Source organism: Typopeltis vanoorti, chromosome 4, assembly GCF_054136105.1.
Source record: "Typopeltis vanoorti isolate ZY-2024b chromosome 4, IOZ_Tvanoo_1.0, whole genome shotgun sequence".
NCBI classification, from domain to species: domain Eukaryota; kingdom Metazoa; phylum Arthropoda; class Arachnida; order Uropygi; family Thelyphonidae; genus Typopeltis; species Typopeltis vanoorti.
The window spans coordinates 66,724,257-66,737,509 of NC_143552.1; the positions used below are offsets into that span (position 1 = coordinate 66,724,257).

Genomic DNA, 13,253 nt, shown 5'->3' on the forward strand with positions numbered 1-13,253 from the left:
GATCAGTCAGAAAAATCTCCACATTCCTCATGTTTTTTTATCAAGTTTAATATAAAAAAAAAAAAAAAGATCCATCTTCCTCTTTCTCCAAAGGACAAGCTCCCACATCTTGGCTATTCAGGTGTCTACCGGATTCCCTGCTCTTGTGGGTTATCATATTTCAGACAAACAGGAAGATCTGCTCTGATCTGGTTAGAAGAACACAAGTCGTACATCCAGTACCTTGAACCTAAACAGTCTGGACTTGCAGAGCATGCCATCAACACCAGACAGAATTCAGTGGAACAAGACAAAAGTCATTCACAAAAGTCGGTTCCTAATGGAACAGCTTTACAAAGAAACGTGAAACGTTACTTCAGTAGTTACCTAACCTGAACAGATCCGATGGTCTACGTCTTTCCCCCCTTGTGGGAGATAGTACTCTATAAATCAGCAAATCTTTCCTAACTTGTAATTGTATACACATATATATATTTATATATATTGGAAAAAAAAAAAAATTTAGGAAATTTAACCTTAGCTACTTAGGTGGTGCTTTGTGAATATAACAGTTATTGTTTAATTAGCCTTTGTACCTGTACTGATGATGCCTGTGATACTCAGATGAAAATTCTACGAATAAAGAATAATTTACGTGAGTTAATTCCGTTATTATAATAGTAAGTAATATGTCTACTCACAGTATTTCCTTACTGAAACTTATATGGATGGTATACATTCAGCCCATATAACTTCTTTGAAGTTCTCCAGCAAATCCTCACTTTAAGATTCAAAGCAATAATTTCAGATCTTATTTCATGTATTATTAACCATCAATACCGTTTTTGTTCTAATTTATCTGTGAGTAATCTCTGGTTCAATTTATCACTTAGTAATTTCTAACAAACAGATAACAGCTTTGTCAAAGTAAGGTGTTTTTCACCAGAGGTCACACCAGTAATGCTAACAGTTGACCAGATTAGTATGACTTGAGCATACTAAGTGGATTGTACAAGGGGGGGGGGGTCTGAAAAGTTCTTGGCCTAACAATGAAAAAAAGAATTTATAATTTCAAAATTATTTTTATTTTTCAACATAATCTCCCTTAAGACTAACATATTTATTCCAGCAATGGTCCAGCGCTATTATCCCGTTCCGGTAGTGGTTGTTAGTAAGATCTGCAAAATACCTCTCTACAGCTACAATCACCTCTTGATTCAAAGGAAAATGCTGACCAGTGAGAAATAGTTTTAGTTTTAGGAAGAGATAGAAGTCAGAAAGAGCCAAATCTGGGGAATAGGATGGAAGAACTTCGGCAGGAGTTCGTGAAAATGAAAAATGACCATCTTCTTCATGAGGAAGTGGAAGTGCTCAGTAAGGAGATACTGGAGGTTAAAGCTGAGTTTAATGTGTTAAACAGAGAAATTAGGACTATAGAGATTACTTTAGCTGAAGTAACTAGAACAGGATTACATATGGGTGAGTCTTTGGTGAATGATGCAGTAATAAATAGTATGGGAGTGATTGGGAGTCAACAAAATAAAACCATAAGTGGCCTAGAAGAAACGAGATGTCGTGAGAGTGGGAGGGTAAGTAATAGAGCATTGGGTAATGAAGCTGGGAGAGTCATGCTGAATAGCGTAGAGAATGAGTCCATGAGTGACGCTTGTGTGGACTTGAATGAAGTTAAGAGTGGTAAGATATATGGTGATTCTATGATTAAGGGTATGGAGAGTGGTATGCATGAGGAGTGCTGGGCTGATGGGGCAATAGAAAGAGTGGCTTTAGCGATAAAGAGAGGGCATGAAACAGACAAGATGATAGTTATGGTGGGTACGAATGACCTGAGAGGTAGTATAAATCGGGTAGGAAAAGATTTAAGAACATTATTAGATATTGTGAAGAGGAAAAGTGTCAATGGGAGAATAGTGTGTGTGCTGCCTCGTTTTGACAATTACGAGTTAAGTAGACGAGCAATGATAATGAATGATATGATTGCAAGAACGTGCATAAAAAGAGGTCTGGAATTTGTTGATGTTTGGAGTGTGTTTGAAGGAAAAAGGCAGTTGTATGTTAGAGATGGACTGCATCTTAACATGGAAGGACATAAGCAATTGAAGAAGTTGTTGTTTTCTGAACAAGTTGAAGTTATTGGGCAGGGAAACTAATATTGAAAAGGTTGAGTGTAAGAGAGAGAAACTTTAGCACTGATTGTATATTTATTGATACTGATACGCAGAATAAATTGCAGAAGAGAGGGGATAAAAATCGGCATGGGACTACAGAAGTTAGTGAATATATCAGTTCTAAAGCCGGTACAAGATCTAGAGGGAATCTGCAATATTTGTATACCAATGCAAGAAGCATTCGAAATAAGAGAGAAGAATTTTTGGCATTAGTCAGTGCAATCTCACCAAAAGTTGTAGGCATTAGTGAAACTTGGCTGTCAGCAGAAGATGTAGTCGCTGGAATTGAATGTGATGGGTACAGTATTTTCAGGGAGGATAGAGAAGATAGAATGGGGGGGGGGGTGATAGCTGATGTGTTGCAACCAAAGAAAGTAGTATATCAAGATGATAGACATGTGAATGAGAGTTCATTTGAGGCGGTCTGGTGCGAAATAGTGATCAATGCAACCAAATATACAGTTGGATGCTGCTATAGGCCAGGGAGTACAGGGAGAGATATTGAATTCATGCATCAGCAAATTAGTGCAATGAGTGCAGGCTTAGTGATTATTATGGGGGATTTTAATTACAGTGATATCAATTGGAAGGAGGAAATATCACGTAGCAAAAAGGAAATGGAGTTCATACATCTTCCACGAGATAATTACTTGAAACAGCACATAACTGAAGGGACACGTGGTGTGAGTGTGTTGGACTTGGTTATTGGTTTAGAGGTTATATGCATAAGCAAGGTGTCCTCGTTACCTCTAACTGGTGAAAGCGATAATGTGGTATTGACTTGGGAAGTTGCAAAATCTGTGGATTTTTTTGTTAAAAAGGAGTATATACGGAACTACAAGTTAGGCAATTATAACAAACTTCAGAGTGAGCTTGCAGCCATCCCATGGCAGAACATATTGCAGGGGAAAGATGTTAGCAGTGCATGGGATAAAATCAGCAGGTATCTGAGGAAAGCAATATCAGATCGTGTCCCCATGGTCAGGAGGTCAAACAAGGCAGGCGTTAGATGGATGAGCAGTAGTATCAAGCTTGATCTACAAAAAAAGAAAATGTTATGGAGAATTTACAAGGAGAAAGACGATCAGTACACCCATGAGCAGTATAAGGCTCAAGCTAGGAAGGTTACCAGCATAGTAAGAAAAGCTAAATCAGATTATGAGAAGACCTTAGCCAAAGAGATCAAGGGAAATCCCAAAGAGTTCTTCTGCTATGTAGCAAGTAAGAGGGAGAATGACTTCGGAAGGATAACTTTAGTGGGTGCTGATGGTATTGAGGTGAAAATCAAATGTAATAGTCGAGTTACTGAGTGATCACTTTTCAAAAGTCTATCACCCAAGTGAGGATATCTCTAAACTATAGCAATACCTAATGTGAGAATTGAAGCTAAAGAATCAGAGATATTTAATATATTGTAAAATTTAAATGCAAACACTGCTGTAGGCTTAGATGGAATATCAGCTCAGGTGTTGCATGAATGTGCAAATGAATTGTCAACCCCTCTTACTTGGATATTTAATTTAAGTTTGAACACTGGTATGGTCCCTAGGGAGTGGAAGTTAGGCAAAGTGGTTCCTTTGCATAAGGGTGGCTCTAAAACTGTGGTAGTTAATTACAGACCAATTGCCATCTCAGGAGTAGTGGTAAAAGTATTGGAAAAGTTGGTTAAAGACAAAATTGAAGAATGGATGGATCAGGATATGATACTCTATAGAGGCCAACATGGTTTTGTTAAAGGTACATCCTGCCTTAGCAATCTATTAACTTTTCATAATAGAATGACATCTGAGTTGGACAAAGGAACTGGCTACACAGTGGTACTTCTGGATTTTGCTAAGGCTTTTGACAGGATACCCCATAAAACACTGTTACGCAAATTGGAGCAGATGGGAATGGATACTAAATTGGTGATATGGATAGGAGAATGGCTCAGGGAGAGATACCATAAGGTGGTGTATGGAGGAGCTGAGTCCAGAATGAGGCAGGTGACCAGTGGTGTGCCTCAGGGCTCTGTGCTTGGGCCATTGTTGTTTAATTTGTATATAAATGATATAGGAAATGGTTAAAGGGAGATATTCAGTTGTTTGCTGATGATGCAAAGTTGGGTAGCGCAATAAAAAATCAAGCTGATGTAGAAAGTTTGCAGGATGATTTAAATAAGTTGGTAAAATGGGCAAAAGATAATGTATGTCAGTTCTATGTGGAAAAGTGTAAAGTCATGCATTTTGGGATTAAAAGATTACCAGCTGTGTACTACATTGATGGAAAGGTACTCCAAGAGATTGATGAGGCTAGGGACTTAGGGGTGTTGGTAGATAGGGAGATGAAGTTCAGAGGATATATTGCTAAGGTGTCCAAGATTGCACATAGGATTACTTGGTTGTTGAGGAACACACTGACATCCAGAGATAAAGAGGTTATTATTCTCCTTTATAGAGCGTTGATACTTCCACATTTGGATTACTGTGCTCAGGTCTGGTCACCTGGATTCTTTGGAGATGAGGAGGCTGTGGAGAGAGTTCAGAGAAGAGTGACCAAGTTGGTGAGTGATGTAAAAAATGCTTCCTACATTGATAGATTGAGAGCTTGTGGATTGCAGAGATTGGTTGATAGGCGAAGAAGAGGGGATATGATAGAAACGTTTAAATTACTGCAAGGTTTTTATAGGATTGATGCAGAGGAAATGTTTCAGCTGTGTGATAGTGATGGAAGAACAAGAGGTCATCCTTGGAAATTAAGAGTGTGGTTAACAAAGGTGTCAGAACAAGGTTTTTTGCCTGGAGGGTGGTGAATGAGTGGAATTCATTGCCTGACTTAGTTGTGAGCTCTTCGTCTGTAAATGAATTCAAGAAGAGATAAGACAGATATTGTTTTGCTAGTTTGGGTCTTCCGCGATGAGTCTACTGACTCCATGGAGATACCCGTAATAATAATAATAATAATAATGTTCCAACAATTCATAGTGCAGATTCCTTAATTTTCCCATTGCCAAAACACCTTTGTGTGCAGATGCATTGTCCTGATGAAAGATGATTTTTTTCCCCTTCTGCAAACCAGGTCTTTTCTCACGAATTTTTTTCATCTGGTCTGACCTACAATCACGCACATCTTTCACTTCTCATTAATAATTTGTCAAGGATTATTCATTACATATCTCAAGTCTTCAATTACTGGTCATTTTTGCATGATATAATGAGAAAGAAGATGACTCTATTTCGGTAGATAACTTTGACATTGTACACAAGGAAACCGCTCGAGGACAGAAGTGATGGAGAAAGAAGCTTCTTGGTAATTCATACCCATTTTCAGGGTTTTTTTTCCTTAAAACTTTAGTTTCCGAAAATCCCCGCATATATCTTGCACCATGATTTTTTAGCTTTGATTTTGGGAAAAAAGTGAGAGTTATATTCGAGTAAATACGGTAATTTTTTTAGCTTTCAAATTCTTAAGTATGGATCATTGATTAAAGACTGGATTTATAAAATGCATAAAAGAGAGCAATATAGCAGATATAGAAATTTCACTCCTCTCATTGATAATAAATTATTTATATTAAGTAAAAATGTATAGTATCTTTATAAATTTTGTTCTATTAAAAATAAATGAATTTTTTTTTGTTTAAATGTACATCTAAATTCAATATTGGTAATAATGAAAATTAAAGAAGGGGTACAAGGATATCTGAAGTTTCATCTATCCAAATATTTCGTCTGAAACATAGGTGTATATTACGCTGTTCGTTTTCTTAAATTCCGCTTCGAATTCGGATAGACTAAACAGCGTGATATGCACTTCTTACATTTTTTTCAGCGTTATTTCAATTTTGAATGCGAAACATATTGAGTGTATTGTGCATTCTGTGTTTAAGTGACTTTGGACAATTTTTGACTTTGTTTTTAATTGTGTACTTATTTTTGGATTTTTGATAGACAAATAAAATTTTAAAGATAACAGTTTATAAATTATAAACATATTAATCAGATGCGCATTTTGCTAAAATGCTAAAACCGCTCGTTGAGCAGCATACTTTACATCTTACATTGCCCTCAATAATTATAGTTTACCTTTAATTATCAAAATTTCAAATTATTGTATAAATTAATTATTTATAGTAAAAATCCGTAGAAGACAACTGTTTTAAATCAATTTTGTTTTTAATCTTAATGAGTTAATAAAAAATAAATTAACTCAAAATTAATAGAGAAAGAATAATTTATCAATATGAAATTTATTGTCATTTAGATCAGTAATTTGAAAGAGGAAAAGTTATCAGGAGCTGCTTTTCTCAAACGGAAAAGAGAAAGGGAAGAGCAAGTAAAGAAAGCAACAAGCGATATAAGGAGATTTGGAATTTGTGTGAACAAGGGAGTGAGGAGCAGATTTTTTGCATGGAGAGTGGCGAGTGATTGGAATGCATTGCCCGAGAGTGTGGTGAGCGCAGACAGTAAATATATTTAAGGCATGGTATGATAAACTATGTGTATAATAGTGGACCTCCCACGATTAGTCTTTGACTTCATGGAGGTTTTTATAATAATAATTATTATTATAAATCGTTCACATATCTGCAAAATTTTCTTACATGCCAGTTCACTATCCCTGTATTAATGTGTATTATATTATTAGCTTGCTGAATGAATTTTGTTATCTCGTATTTATGAAGGTAAGTTTGTAGTTAAATATGTGATTTATCTTAGTAATGTTTTAATTAAATTATTCATTTCATTTTCTTTGTAGCTATAGGAACATCTGCCAAGCACTTTGTGAGGCAGTAGGGTCCTCAAATATTTACGGGTTTACTCCCTTCGAGGCAGGGAGATTCCAGGTGGTAGTGAAAAACACTGCAACTAGGGACAAACTCCTGGAAGGGTTTAAATGTAGGGAGTTGTGCTGTTTTTTAATTTTTTTATTTATTTTACGAACTCTTGCATATATTTGAAATTGTGCCCATTGACTACTATACAGAGTTTTACATTAATATTAAACAAGGTAATTTTTAATTTTATTTTGCTAATTTATTTATTTTCTTAATGCAGTAAAATCAGATAAAAATGATTGTATAAAGGGGTGAGACTTGGCAAATGACAATTCAATTATAAATTTTTTACTTTGTTTTGGGCCCTTTATGAAAAAAAAAAATAAAGTTTTTTTTATGATTTCAGAAAGAGACAAAAATGGCAGACCAGAGAAACAAAATGAAAACCCTTTCTGGTCATCAATACAAAAAAAGACAAGCAGAACAAGAAGTTATTCAAGCTCAGCAAGAAAATCAATTGCAGAAATTTTTGAAATTATCAGAAACAAGAGTCAGCGAAAACGACATTCCTGTGGAATTCCCCCACTGACAATGAGTCTGAAAATTCGAATTTGTGTTTAGATGTTAATGAGGCTCTTGAGAAACATCCAATAGCTTCGACTTCAAATACCTCAACACTAAATTAAGAGCTTTTTGACGATCCAGCTTTATGGCCAAAATTGCCCAATTCAATAATTGATATATTAGTAAAATGAGGTCCTCCTGCTGAATCAAAAGACTTTTTTTCCACGTGATTTACTCAAGTTCAAAAAATGTAGTATTTTGTTTCTGCTGCAAATTATTTTCTAATATTCGAACTATGAACTTAATTTCGGAAGGAAATAACGATTGGAAACATATGTTCTGTCTTCAGCTTCACGAAAAATCTCAAGAATATTTTAATAATTTTGAAAAATGGATTTGGAAAAGCGTTTAAAAAATGAAACTACAATTGATCAACATTAGCTAAAATTACTCAAAAAAGAACAAGAACACTGTATGCATGTTTTAAACCACTTAATATTGGTTATTAAATTTCTTGCAAAAGAAAACATAGCATTCAGAGGAAGTTCAGATCTCTATATGCAAATAATTGTAGAAAAATTTTTGAAACTGATTGAATTATTTGCGCTTCATGTGGTATCCTATCAAATGTCTTAGCAAAGTCCAACAGCATCATAATGTATCCATTCCCTTTATCCAATTCCATAACATTATAAAATATGAACAAACTGATAAAACATGATCACTCTTTAGTAAACTCATGTTGTTCCTCACAAAGTATAGTTTGTTTGTCCATCCACTTCTGTATGCAAGTTCTTACCAACTTCTCTAATATCTTGATAATCAGATGAATCAGTCTTTGCACCACTCTTGTGCAATGCGATTATCATACATTCTTTCCATTCCTGAGGGATCTCTCCTGAGCTAAGATTCAAATTATACAAACATGTCAAGGGCTTAGCCAGTTTGGCTGAACATTCCTTTTGCATATGTGCTGTCCCTATTGGCAAATTCATATCCAGGTTATGCAACAGCTTGAGAACCTCCTTCACATGCACCTCTATCACTCTTCATCCAAGGTAGTAGCAATGTGCACTCTCCTAATGTTGCATCCAACAGGGTGATAGATCTTGGCAAAGTGTATACTCATTGCTTGAACTACTGCATCTGCTTCTGATACAAGGGTACTGTTCGCATTCCGTCAAGCTATTCTTCCACACTGATTCTTTCATTTACCTGCACCATTACAATAAACTTCTTTTGGGTTGCCTTTAGCCTATGCAGTCAATTTATTTTCATACTGAACTTTTTGTACAACAATTTTTTCTAAAAACTTTTCTGGCTTGCTTTAGATGTAACTCTTTAGTTACTTTAGATGTAACTCTTCTCACTCATTTCCCACAATATTCCAACCACATCTTTATGATTGCACACCCATTCTATTCTTCAAACTCTAGGGACACATTTAGATACTGCATCATTTGAGCATCTTTTTAAAGCTTCCCAATCCCATGGCACCTATTTGGCTCTATAGTATCAGTTACTGATACCATGGAACTAAAGATAGTATTCTCCTAAGCATCATAATTTCCAGATTTATAGCTTAGCATGTAACCTGTTCTGGTTAGAACATCCATATAGTTGGCTACTTCCTAGATCAGTATGGCATGATCACTGTCACCAACTGGTAGCAAAACAGTCACATCCTTAACCAAGACACCTTCTGATGCTATGATCAAATTGTACACTTTTTGTCTTCAAGTTGCTTGACAAAGTTGTCTCACAACAGCTCAAAATCTCTTACGTTCTCATCATGAGTTTTCTCTGCTACCCAATCAACATTTGGATAATTAAACTGCCCATAATAGTTACTCATTTGATACCCATGAGGATAATATGGTGATGCATTTCTTCATTCCCAGAAAATGACCCACCATATATTTCATCCTGTAGCATCCACTTCACACCAGATAACCTAAATCTCACTACTACAGGAGACATCATTGCTTTCATGAGTTTCTATCCTTACTGGATTTGAGTAATCTGATACCATTAACACTCCTCTCTTTTTTTTTTTTTTTTTTTTTGTCATTCATAAAAATACTATGTCCTTTACACTCACTTCCAGTTACTACATTTGACTCTGAAAGCAGGGTTTCACACTAACACCAACAATTTTAGGCTACAGAATATTCACCAAACCAAAAAACTCAACCACTTCATGTATAGACATAAGTTACCTGCTTGCTTTTTCCTTACTTAAATCTAGTCTATCTAGCCCAGCTGGGAAACTTTCTCTTTTCCCTCCCCAAGACACGCTCAAAATGCCTAAACACAAAGCATGGTTCATCCCCTCAACAGACAAATCCATGTTCGGTGACATTCATATCAGTATTATGTTTGCACACCCTAGCTGAATTTGCACACATCCTCAGTGTTCCTCCCAAGATGATCTGGTTTCCCCTAACTTTCTGTATTAGGTGTAATACAGAAAGTTAGGGGAAACTTTCTGTATTACACCTAATACAGTTGTATTAGGTGTAATACAGAAAGTATTACACCTAATACTTTCTGTATTAGGTGTAATACAGAAATTAGGTTGTAAAATTAGGTTGTACAAGCAGATCTACCATACTTTAAAAAAGATTTTTAGAGCATGCAGTGAGAGCAATGAGTCAATAGATGTTTGTTAGAGGTAAGGAATGCAGCATTGGGGGGGGTCTCAAACAGGGATCAACTAGTCTCCTGAACATGCATAAACTCAGCAGTAACCTTGCCTACTGCTATTCTGACTTCTTCCAGGCACGATCTAGATTGTGCCTGATTTTGATAAGCCTCCCAATATGTTACCATTAGGCTTGATCCTGTTTAGCTGGTAGCTAAAAAGGATCTGGTAGCTGGTTTGCAAAACTTGAATGGGAGGTTTTGGGTCCTTATAGTGTGTTTTGGCAAGTCCTTGAAGAAGTTATCTGCAATGCATATAAAGAAGAGAATGGAGGAGAGAAACCAAAGACCTTTCTCTTGAGACTAAACATAGCAGCAGCTGCTTCAGGCTTCCAATAAGCAATGTTGAAGTGCTTTTATGGATACAATACTCATCAGGGTCAAACTTCTATTTGTGGAAGGAGGGTACACCATAAAGGAAAAGAGAGGCTGTACATTGCCAACCTGTTATACAAATAACAGGTTGGCAATATACAGACTTATCTGTATATACAAATATATAGATAAATTTTAGCTGGTTGGTTTGTATGTGATGTAAGTGGGGACAATCCAATTCCTAATCAAGATTAATATTAAGCTGCTCAGGCCCTTTAACCTCCCTACCAGCCAAGGTGGATGAAATAGTGAGACCAATTGCACTTCTTATCCATGTTATTCAACGGGTGTTACAGAATCATATCCAAATTTAGTTGGATGCCAATAGACGTCATGGCCGGTTGGGGGTAAGTCCATGTGCTCAAACATTCATTAATTCAGGTTTATTATTTTGATTTTTTTTTTTTTTCTGAATGACCTTCCTCAGATCTGAGTCCCAGCTGCACAGACTACACAATTACACCTACTTTAGACAACCTTCAATAAAAGTGAATGATTTACTTAGACTATATTGCTCAATACAACATCCCATTTACACCATATAATTGTATTATTTTGAAGAGCTTTTCTCTTGGTGCCTTATTACATGCCTTTACCAGATTCACAAAACTTAAATATAGTTCTTTGTTATATTCCCAAGATATATTATCCAAATTTCTTTTAAACAATTTTTCTTATACTCTTCTTAAGCATGCTCGCATAAATCTTACCTGAAATACTCAGTATAAAAAAATTTCTCAAATTCTCACACTGTTTCATTCCTGTTTTTATAGATAGGTATAACTATGGGAGTTACCTAATCATCTGGAAGAGATATGATTTTACAATGGAGCACTGTGCAAGCTTTTATATCTCCACATTTCAGTCTTACTCTTTAGGTTTCTAATGGTTTAACCTCAAGTATTGAGGTTAAACATCTTTATCATCTCTGATTCCTTTTATGATACTCATTCCTACATTAACAAGTTTTTTTTTTTCACTCACCTCCAAAACATTTTACCACCTTGCTAATTTCATCATCTAAATTCTTATCAAAGTCTTCCTACGACTTTCTTTGGTTACTTTTTACACATTGTTTCATTTTCTTAGAGCACGTTCTGACTTACTTGATAAGAACTTTTGATATCCTTTCTTCAAACACCTGTTTTTCAAATTTATATATTCTACTTATATACACAATTCTTGAATATAGCAAATCACTTTCTAATGTGTTCACTGTATGAACACATTAGAAACCGCCATTCATTACACCAATCCAGGCCCCACCCACACACATGCTAATTCTCATATAAGTAGTTTCCAGTTTGATAACATCCCAACTTACAGATTTTAAGCTGAAATTTGACACAATGTCTTCGTTAGTAATTAGTTTGATATTTGTTTCTCTCTCTCATTACATATCAATTTATTCAACAGCTGCCCACCATACCAGCTGTTATACATAAATAAATAAACATTATATTTCTCCTCTTTATTAAAAATGGTACTCCAGAAGTAACTTAACATGTTCTATAGGTTTGCTATTAAGAATGCAAATCATTTTTGTTTCCAGACTAATGAAAATAGGCAAAAAAAAAATTGAATTTGCTATTTTAAATTTCATACCTAATTAACTGCAATATCTATTTAATTTGATGAACCACCCATTGGGTTGAGGCCAAATATATCAATTTTTGCCATATTAATTAAACACAGTGCACATGATTATTTATTTTTTCCCCAATATGCAAAATTTCTTAGGACAGAATCAATTCATTGATAAACAGAGATTCATTGAGACCACATGATCTGACACAAAAAAAGTACATGAGCATTTTCTGAATCAGATAATTTATACCTTTGAACATACCTTTTGCTGATTATTATTTATTCCAATATCAATGCACTTGTTTGCAAGATAAAACACCAAGTTTTACTTTGGAAGTATATATGATGAGTAACTGAGCATTTGACCACTTCTGGAGTGGGCTATGTTGAAAGGCTGAAATAACTGTATCCTAAAATAAAAAAAACGTCAAAAGATGGAATCATAGCAGTACTTGCTACTTAGTTTAAATCGGCAGTAACCATAGCATAATGAACAACTGAAGACTTAGCAGCAAGAAGGGGCAGCTCCAATTTTATAAACTTTTGGAAATTAAATAAAAACTATTACAAAAATTAAAATAAATTTTAGACTGTTACTTGAAATGTTTCACCAATGCATAATACATATACATACAAATACATACTCGACACTATTATTAAGGTAAAGTTCATTGTCTGCGTGGTTAGCCTAGTCGCTTTGCAACCATATGCCTGGGGAAGGAATGTCCCAGGTTCGATTCCCGTCAAAGATGTGAGGAACTTGAGGATCTTCCTCAGGCATAGCCAAATTAGCCAGTCTTGGGCGTGGGAAGTAGGATTTTTTCTGCCAGTTTATCTGGCGTTTTTCATCCTGCAAGCAGGCAAACTGGCCCAGTGAACATATGCGCCTCTACAGCCAAAACTATACCCCCCCCCCCAGCGGCAGACTAGGCGACAGGTCTGTTGGGAGTGGTACTAACAAGAAGTCGCATCTAGGTAACACACGGACCCTGCATAGGAAGCGAGAATAACACGTAGTGAAAGAAGAATTAAGGTAAAGTTCATTTTTTTTCCCCTCAGAGCTGGATAAATTTTCAAAATTTGGAACTACCCCTTTTTGTTTC

The 13,253-nt window shown here is 35.6% G+C and overlaps 1 protein-coding gene across 2 annotated transcripts in view; it reads right to left on the bottom strand.

The window, feature by feature from the left end:
- LOC150107373 (DDB1- and CUL4-associated factor 10 homolog) overlaps positions 1 to 13,253 on the bottom strand; it is a 186,511-nt gene that overhangs the window by 125,395 nt on the left and 47,863 nt on the right. Inside the window, exon 2 of one of the 2 annotated variants that reach the window (XM_090391238.1) lies at positions 12,413 to 12,560. The exons of the other annotated variant lie outside the window; for it this stretch is intronic. The gene's annotated coding sequence lies outside the window, so the exon portion shown is untranslated. The remainder of the gene's footprint in view (positions 1 to 12,412; positions 12,561 to 13,253) is intronic. 2 annotated transcript variants of the gene reach the window in all.